This window comes from Trichechus manatus, unplaced genomic scaffold, assembly GCF_000243295.1.
Source record: "Trichechus manatus latirostris isolate Lorelei unplaced genomic scaffold, TriManLat1.0 scaffold00030, whole genome shotgun sequence".
NCBI classification, from domain to species: domain Eukaryota; kingdom Metazoa; phylum Chordata; class Mammalia; order Sirenia; family Trichechidae; genus Trichechus; species Trichechus manatus.
The window spans coordinates 13,049,531-13,058,843 of NW_004443966.1; positions in this window are offsets into that span (position 1 = coordinate 13,049,531).

The window sequence follows — 9,313 nt, forward strand, 5'->3', positions numbered from 1 at the left end:
AGGAGGGATCAGTCCCTGGAGAAGGACATCATGCTTGGTAAAGTAGAGGGTCAGCGAAATAGAGGAAGACTGTCAACGAGATGGATTGACACAGCGGCTACAACAATGGGCTCAAGGAAAATGATTGTGAGGATGGCGCATACATATAGAGTCGCTATGAGTTGGAACTGACTCGATGGCACCTAACAACAACAACAAAATCCATAGTTCGTGGCATGGTAGGTACTCCATGAATATGTTTATCGTTTCTGCATCTGTGTAAGTGCTGGAATTTTTCTCACTGTTCTTTTCCATTTCTACCAAAGCAGAAGAGAGCAGACTTTTCTGTCATACTTTCAGAAGTTTGTCTGTCCGTGTTCATTTTGTCCATGTCTCTTCTCATTCTTTTTTTTTTAACTGATGAATATTTAGCAACACGAGGAAAATGTTTATTGTTTTGTTGTTATAAATTGTATCTTTTTAAAATTAAAATTTCTAAGACATTATTGCAGGTATGTAAACGTGCAAATTACTTTTTAAAAAAAAAACCTTCATTTTGGAATAATTTTAGACTTACAGAAAAGTTGCAAAGACAGCACGGACTTCCCACATATACCTTTCACCTAGATTTCTCTACTGTTAACATCTTAAATAACCATTGTACATTTGTCAAAACTCAGAGATTAACTTGTATAATACTATTAACTAAACTAAAGACTTTATTTGGATTTCATCTGGATACTGCGTTACATTTAGTTGTCATGTCTCCTTCGATCTGTGACAGTTTCTCAGTCTTTTTTTCTTGGCTTTGTCAATTTTGAAGAGTACCAGTCAGGTATTGTGTAGAATGTCTCTCAATTTGGGATTGTCTGAAGTTTCTCATAATTAGATTGGGTTATGGGTTTGGGTGAAGAATACAACAGAGGTCAAGAGGTCAAATGCTCTTCTCATCAAGTCATATCAGAGAATACATATCAACATGGCTCATCACTGGTAATGTTAAATTTAAGCGCTTGGTGAAGATGGTGTCTAACAGGTTTCTCCAGTAAAGTTCCTACTTTTCCCTGTTTGCACTCTGTCTTCTCCACTCTTTTTAAAAAACATCTTTTTTAATTGTAGCAAAATATCTGTAACTTAAAAATTGCCATTTTAAGCATTTTTAAGTGTACTGTTCAGTGGCATTAATTCTATTCACAGTGCTGTGCAACCAGTACCACTATTTCCAAAACTTTTTCATCATCACAAACAGAAACTCTGTACCCAGTAAGTAATAACTCCCCACTCCCTCCTCTCTCCAGTGCCTGGCAACCTCTAATCTACTTTCTGTTTCTATGAATTGGCCTCTTCTAGATATTTCATATAAGTGGAATCGTACAATATTTGTCCTTTTGTGTCTGGCTTATTTCACTTAGCATAATGTTTTCAAAGTGATTTTATAATCATATATTAGGTATGATTATTGGTTCTTTGGATGGTGGTGCACAATACAAAGACACTTGGTAGATGAAAGGCTGACTCATAGTTACAGCTCTGAATCGGAAGGCTACCAAGCAGGGCTACGAGGGATTGCACCTGGGGAGGGTAAAAGTGAGCTGGAATTGGTGGTGATGGCTTATGTATTGCAAGCAGGGTGAGGTTAGCTAGGTTTCACGGGCTTCCATTGGGTTGAGTATTTTGAATAATTCCATGGGCGCAATGAAAAAGGGGCCATCCCGGGATGTTAGGCATCTATGGGCCTCTGTGTATTGTAGCCCAGGAGTGTTACAGTCTGTTAAGAAAGTATTGTAGTTGGGGTGTGGGCTTAGCAAAATACCTGCAAAGGAGAATTGAGTTTGTTTTAACCATGACCTCAAAACTGAGTCAAGACAGCACTTTTGAATTATTATATTACAAGGGTTCATCCATGTTGTAGCATTTATCAGATTTCATTAATTTTTAAGGCTGACTAATATTCCATTTTATGCATATACCACATTCTGTTTAGCCATTTATCTGTTGAAGGACACAGGTTGTTTCCACATTTTGGCTACTGTGAATAATGATGCAAATAACATTAGCATACAAGTATGTTTGAGTCCTTGTTTTCAGTTCTTTTGGGTATATACCAAGGAGCGAAATTGCTGGGTCAAACAGTAATTCCCTGGTGGCGTAGTGGTTAAGAGCTACAGCTGCTAACCAAAAGGTCAGCAGTTTGAATCTGCCAGGGAAACTCTATGGGGCAGTTCTACCCTGTCCTGTAGGGTCGAAATCAACAGTAACGTGTCTGGTTTGGTTTGTTTATGGTAATTCTATATTTAACTTTTTGAGGAACTACAAAACTGTTTTCCACAGCAGCTGTACCATTTTACATTTCCACCAGCAATGTACAGGGGTTCTAATTTCTCCACATTCTGCTAACAGTCATTATTTTCCATTTTTTTTTATTATAGTCATTTTAGTAGGTGTAAACTGGTATCTCATTGTGGTTTTGATTTGCATTTCCCTAAGGACTAATGATGTTGAGTTTTTTTTTCATGTGCTTACCGGCCATTTGTATATCCTCTTCGGTGAAATACTTATTGTTTTGTCCATTTTCTTTCTTATTCAAAATATTTTAATAGACAATATGCAAAGTTTAAGAAAAAAATATACAAAAGAGGAAATGCAAATATGAAGACATTTATGAAAACATATTTAACCACACTAATAATAAATGAAATGTCCTTTCAACCAGTATTTTTGCTATTTTGATATCAAAATAGCAAATATGAATGAGATAGTTTTAATCAATACTGGTAAGGGAAAAGGGTATGGTGATGTGAGGCCCCTTATATTCTTCTGCTGCTTTTTTTTTTTTTCTTCAACAACAAGGATAATTATTAACTCATATAATAGGCAATTCAGAAGTAGAGTGGGCTTCATGTTTGATTGATTCAATGACTCAAAATATGTCATCAAAGAGCCAGATTCTTTCAGTCTTTCACTCTGCTGTCTAAGCTTTGACTTTGTTCTCAGGTTGGTTTTACTTGTATTCATAAAATGGCTGTCAGCAGCATTTGGGGTACAAGCCGCCTTACTCACAGACAGCAAGGAAGAGAAAGCTGGATTCCCTTTGCTCTCTCCTAAGGACCAAGAAGAACATTCCCAGAAGCCTCTCTTGCTGTCTCACTGGCCAAAAGTGAGGGTCACATGACCATTTCTCAGCCGATCTGTAGAAAACGGGTTGAGATCACCCATAGTCAGCCAGGTCCATCCCTTTAAACTGAGGTCATTTTTTCAGACACCACTATTTTTTCTCAATACGAGAAGTAGAATGTAACGTTACAGAGGCAACCAGAGTGCCAAATGTAGACTTTGCCTATAACTGATGGATACCATGATTCATTGACACTTTCAAGGGGCATGTATTAAATATCTACCATCTGCTCAGAACCAAGAGATTCTAAAAAAAAGGTACACACGAATCCATCTTCCAATTAAGTGACAAGAAATTGTGGCTTTTGCCCCTTCTTCTTCCCCTTCTCCACCCTTTGGTGTAAGCATTCAACAAAGACCCTCAACATAGCTGAAGAATGGACTAAAGATGGAAGCTGAGCCCAACTGATGGCTCCAAACAAGGCAACTGTGGCCAAATTCAGCCAGCCATTTAGTAACTAGCAAGTTATTTTATTACACTGAATCCTTTAAAAAAAAAAATCAAAATTTATTTTTACATAGACATACAAATTTCCTTTATCAGAGGGCAGATTACACTGACTTAACCTTTAAATCTTGAAAGCACTGGGTATGGATCCTCATTACCAACAAATCATCAGTTTGACAGCCAGCAACTTTACTCTTGGGCTTTCTATATCACATCCTTACATCTTTTATTTTGGGGAGGGTAGAAGAGCTCAGAAATTCCTATATGCAAAGCTCAGAGTTCCCTGTACTAGCAAAATAATTTTCATTTGCAAGTGTGAAATGCCTCCAGAAGCACTTCCCTTGAAAGTGATTGAGATATGGGAGCTGGGAACAAGTTATGAGTTGTCTTACTCTCTGGTTTAGCAAGATCTGAAGTGGGTCAAATAAACAGTTTTAACCCTCTTCTTTTTAAATTTTTTCCTAACAGCTCAGCTGACTGCACCTGCCTCTTTATTAACTGCAAAAAAGTGACTCATGGCAACCCTACAGGAGAGAGTAGAACTGCCCCATATGGTTTCCAAGGAGAGGCTGGTGGATTCTAACCGCTGACCTTTTGGTTAGCAGCCGAACTCTTAGTGATAACCTAGCAACATAAAATTAGATCTTTTTCTGCTTCCCTTTGCCTATTTTTTTATTGGGTTGTCCTTTTGATGTTGAGTGCAAAAGTTCTTTACATTTTCTGGAAATTAAAACCTTATCAAATATATAATTTGAAAATATTTTCTTCCATTCTGTAAGTTGTCTTTTTGCTTTTTTGATGAAGTCCTTTGCTTAAAAGTTTTAATATTAATGAAGTCCAATCTATCTATTTTTCCTTCTGTTGCTCATGCTTTTGGTGCCATATCTAAGAATCCGCTGCCAAATTCAAGGTCATGAATATTTACCCCTATGTTTTCTTCTAAGAGTTTTATGGTTTTAACTTTTATATTTAGGTCATGGATCCACCTTGATTTAGTTTTTGTATATGACGTGAGGCAGGAGTCTAACTTCATTCTTTTGCATGTAGAAATCCAGTTGTACCAACACCATTTGTTGAACAGACTATACTTATGAGCCAGGCATCCTTGTCAAAAATCAATTGGCTGTAGATGTATGAGTTTATTTCTAAACAATTTTATTCTGTTGGTATATATATATATATATATATATATACATCCTTATGCCAGTACCAAACTATTTTGATTACCATAGTTTCATGGTATGTTTTGAAATCAGGAAACGTGAGTTTCCAATTTTGTTCTTTATCATGATCGTTTTGGCTATATGGAAAAAGCCCTGGTCGTGCAGTGGTTAAGTGGTTAAGCATTTGGCTGCTAGCTGAAAGGTCTGTGGTTCGAACCAACCAGCCACTCTGCAGGAGAAAGATGTGGCAATCTGCTTCTGTAAAGATTACAGCCTTGAAAACCCTATGGGCAGTTCTACTATGTCCTACAGGGTCGCTATGAGTTCGAATCAACTCGATGTCAGTGGGTTTGGTTGGCTATACGGGACCTGGTGCAATTTCATATGAATTTGAGGATGAATTTTTCAATTTCTGCAAAAATGGCCGTTGGAATTTTGATAGAGATTGTGTTAAATCTGTAGATCATTTTGGGTAGTACTGCTATCTTAACAATAAGTCTTCCAGCCCATGAATATAGATATTTTTTCATTTATTTAGGTCTTTTTAGATTTCTTTCAGCAATGTTTTGTAGTTTTCAGTGTTCAAGTCTTTCATCTCCTTGGTTAAATTTATTCCTAGGTATCTTATTCCTTTAGATACTATTGTAAATGGACTTTATTAATTTTCTTTTTGAATTGTTCACTGTTCATGTATAGAAACACAAGGTATTTTTGTGTGTTGATCTTGTACCCTGCAACTGCTGAATTAGTGTACTACTCTAGTAGTTTTCTCGTGGATTCTTTGGGATTTTCCATAGATAGTATCGTGTTATCTACAAATAGAGATAGTTTTCCTTCTTCCTTTCCGATTTGGATGCCTTTTATTTCTTTTTCTTGTCTAATTGCTCTGGCTACAACTCCCAGTACAATGTTGAATGGCAGTGATAAAAGTGGGCATTCTTGTCTTGCTCATGATCTTCATATTTTTTTAAGATCAAAATTAATCAATGGGTATTTAAGTATTACATGCAAATGCCCACACTAGGCACTGAAGGAGACACATGGAATTCTTGAGCATATGAGGCAATTAGTATTTGTTTTAAAATTTGCTGTTTAATGGAAACCTATAATTGTCATTGTCTCAATCTTGGTGGTGGTGTCTCTTCTCTGGAGCCTCTCTCATTATTACCAAACTCAAGGAAATGGAAACGAGCAAGTGAGGCTCAAGACAGGCAGTAGATGCATGTGGAAGTTGCATTCCTATCACTCAGTCTACTTTGCCTTCAAATTCATTCATTCATTCAATAAACACTATTAAAGGGCCCACTATGCACCAGCAACTACTGTAGGTACTGGGGATATGGGAGTGAATAAAACACATACAATTTCCTCCCTTCATGAAGTTATAGTCTAATGGGGAGACAGATAAACAAATTAATAAAACATATAGTATGTTAGATACTGACAAGTGCTAGGAGAAAAACAAACTAAGGAAGGGGATTAGGAATTGTGCACACGTATGTGCATGTATCTATGGGTGAGGCGAAGTGGGGCAGGTTTGTAAGTTTAGATAGTGTGCTAAGGACAGGCCTACAGCAAGAAGGTGACATCTGAGTCAAGACCTGCCGACTATGAGGGAGCGAGCCATGGGGTATCTTGAGTAAGAGTGATCCAGGCAAGGTGGCACTTGCAAAGGCCTTGAGATGGAATGCATGACATGTGAGAAGGAGGCTGGTGTGAATGAGGGAGAGTAGTAGATGAGGCTGGAGAGTTCAGAGGCTGTGGGTGGTGGGTGGGTAGGATGAGTAGAGTTTTTCTAGGAAAGAACTTCGGCTTTTCCCCTGAACAAAACAGGAGGCCATCTGGCGAGTTTTGAGCAAATCAGTGGCCCGCTCTGACTCTGACAACTGGGTTGAAAATGGACTGTTGGTAGTAGGGACAAGGGTGGAAATAGATTAAGAGAGAAATATAATGGTAGCTTGGACTGGAGTAGTAGCATTGAAGGTGTGGGAATGGGTCAGATTCAGGGTGAAAAATTCAAGACTGAGAGCAAAGCCATAAGAGGAGATCAGAGAAACTTTCTCTGAACTTGTAACAGTAAAATATAATTTTTCTCATTAAAAAAAATCACTCTACATCTAATTTTTCGGAAATAGTTCTCTCTTCAGTTAAGCTTGCTGGTTAACAGAATCGTTACAGGCCGGTTTTCATATTCCTTAGTGTTATTACACTGTTGTGCTGTATTGTTTTCATCTTCCCGTCCTGGGTTCATTTTTCTCCTAGCATTTGAAGCCCTGGTGGCGCAGTGGTTAAGATCTTGGCTGCTAACCAAAAGGTTGGCAGTTCAAATCCACCAGTCGCTCCTTGGAAATTCTATGGGGCAGTTCTACTCTGTCCTATAGGTTGCTATGAGTCGGAATCGACTCGATGGCAATGGGTTTGGTTTTTTTGAACATATATTTTACTCACATGTTTGTCTTCTTCACCAGGATATAACTTTACTAGGCGAAGGATTTTCTACTACACCTATTGAGAAGTCCCTCAGGTAGGAAAAGTGCAAGATAGCACAGGTTGTTTTACTACGGTAAATCTGCCTTATGGCTCCCAAACTACATCAGCTAGTCCTTGAGTGACTTTCCTGACTCATACCCATTATTTAAAAAAGAAAAAAAAAATTAAAAACTATATGCATTGCATGTAAACGTTTTAAGGTTACATAGAACTTTGACGTCAAATATTAAATATACTTTAAATTCAATAATTAAAAAAAAACTTGTTGCCATTGAGTCGATTTCAACTCATAGTGACCCTATAGGACGGAGCAGAACTGCCCCATAGGGTTTCCAAGGAGCAGTTGGTGGATTTGAACTGCTGACCTTTTGGTTAGCAGTCAAGCTCTTAACCACTGTGCTAGCAGGGCTCCAAATTCAGATAATAGAGCTTGTTTATTTGGTAAGATCAGAAAGTGATATTTTATCATTTTTGATCCCAATGGAATGGTCTTGTATTATCTGTGACTATGATGCTTCTTGCAATGACAGTTCTAGTTCTGGAACATTTTTGCTAAAACCATCAAGATTAAGACTTCTTGCTATAAAAACGCTATGAAGAACTGAAGTGTGATTACATCTGGCTCTGCAAATATTGGGAAAGCGCTAAGAGATTGCCATCAGTCTAAGAAAAGCTTCAGAATATGTATGCAAATTTGGCAAATTGAGTTGGTTTTCCCCACAGTACTATGAATAAAAAAGACATTTTAACAAATCATAGGTTCATAGGAAAGCTCTAGTTTTGTGGTTTAATTTCTCAAAGAATAGAAAATGAACCTTCAATAAAAAATACATGGGGACCTTGGGCAAAAAGTTTTATTTTTCACAGGATTGAAGCACAGGTGGAAAGGGGCAAGTCCCACAATATCTGGAGGATCTGACTAAATGAATTTCTACCTAAGCTATTCAATTACAAGAACTGAAAAGAGATAATTTGTCTCTTACAATGGCCTTTCAAATTAAATATAAAAGCAGCTCAGGCAGAGAAAAATATGCAGAAAAATTTCTGGGTATCACACTGAACTTGACCAACATCTTAATTATTTTTCTCTAATTTAATCAACTATCTGACTGTTAAAGGAGAAATTAACACCCCTCCCCACTGAGTTTATACAAAATACAATCCAAAAAATAAAGCCAACAAGTGCACTTTCATCAAAAAGAGTTAAAGGGCAACCCTACACGTTGCAATTTGTAAGCAAACTTCTTAGGGCACCATAGATCAACAAGATAATGCACTTTAAAATGTGAGATAACAAGGCATTCACAAATAACCAAGGGTTATTGCTCTGCACTACATAAACATTGCAACTAGTTGAAAATCTATCGATTAGACCGAATATTTTTGCAACATTTTAATAAGAGAAAATGATGCTACTACCACAGATGTCTTCACTGAATTTCTTCACTCTTCACTAAATTTCTTTACCGTTGCTTCTGAATAGGGGGCTGTCTGCTGTTCCAGGGCAATCGTGGGGGAAAAGAACCTCACTAAAAAAATCCATATAGGCTTGGCTAATGTTGGAAAAAAATGATTCTCTGGACTTGCGGCTTGGAGAGACAAAGAGAGAAAAAAAAAAAAAGAATTGTTTTTTGAGTTTTTGCTTTTCTCTCAGTGATGTGATACACAATCCCCTACAAATATTTAGGTGCACAGCTTGACAGAGTAGGGACTCTAGCCTTAGTTACCCCCTTCGTTTGTTAGATTTTCACCTCGCTGACTTTAATCAGGGTCGGAAAAGAAGGGGCCGCTACACTGTCGCCGCGGGCAGTCGCTTGGCAACACGGGTCTCTTGAGTGGGCAGGACGCCACCCTCCCCTCATTCAAGGCTGGGCTCCCTTGGCCGGTCGCTCACTCCTAGTGGCCGCCCGCCCGTGGCGCGGGGGCGGGTCCGAGCTGGAGCTGCCCTTTTCCAACATGGCGCCGCGGGAGGCGGGCCGGCTCTCGGCTCCCGGGGTTCCGGCGCCGCGCGTTTTGGTTCCGGAGTAACAGTGTGTTGGTTGTCGGTTTCCTATTCCTC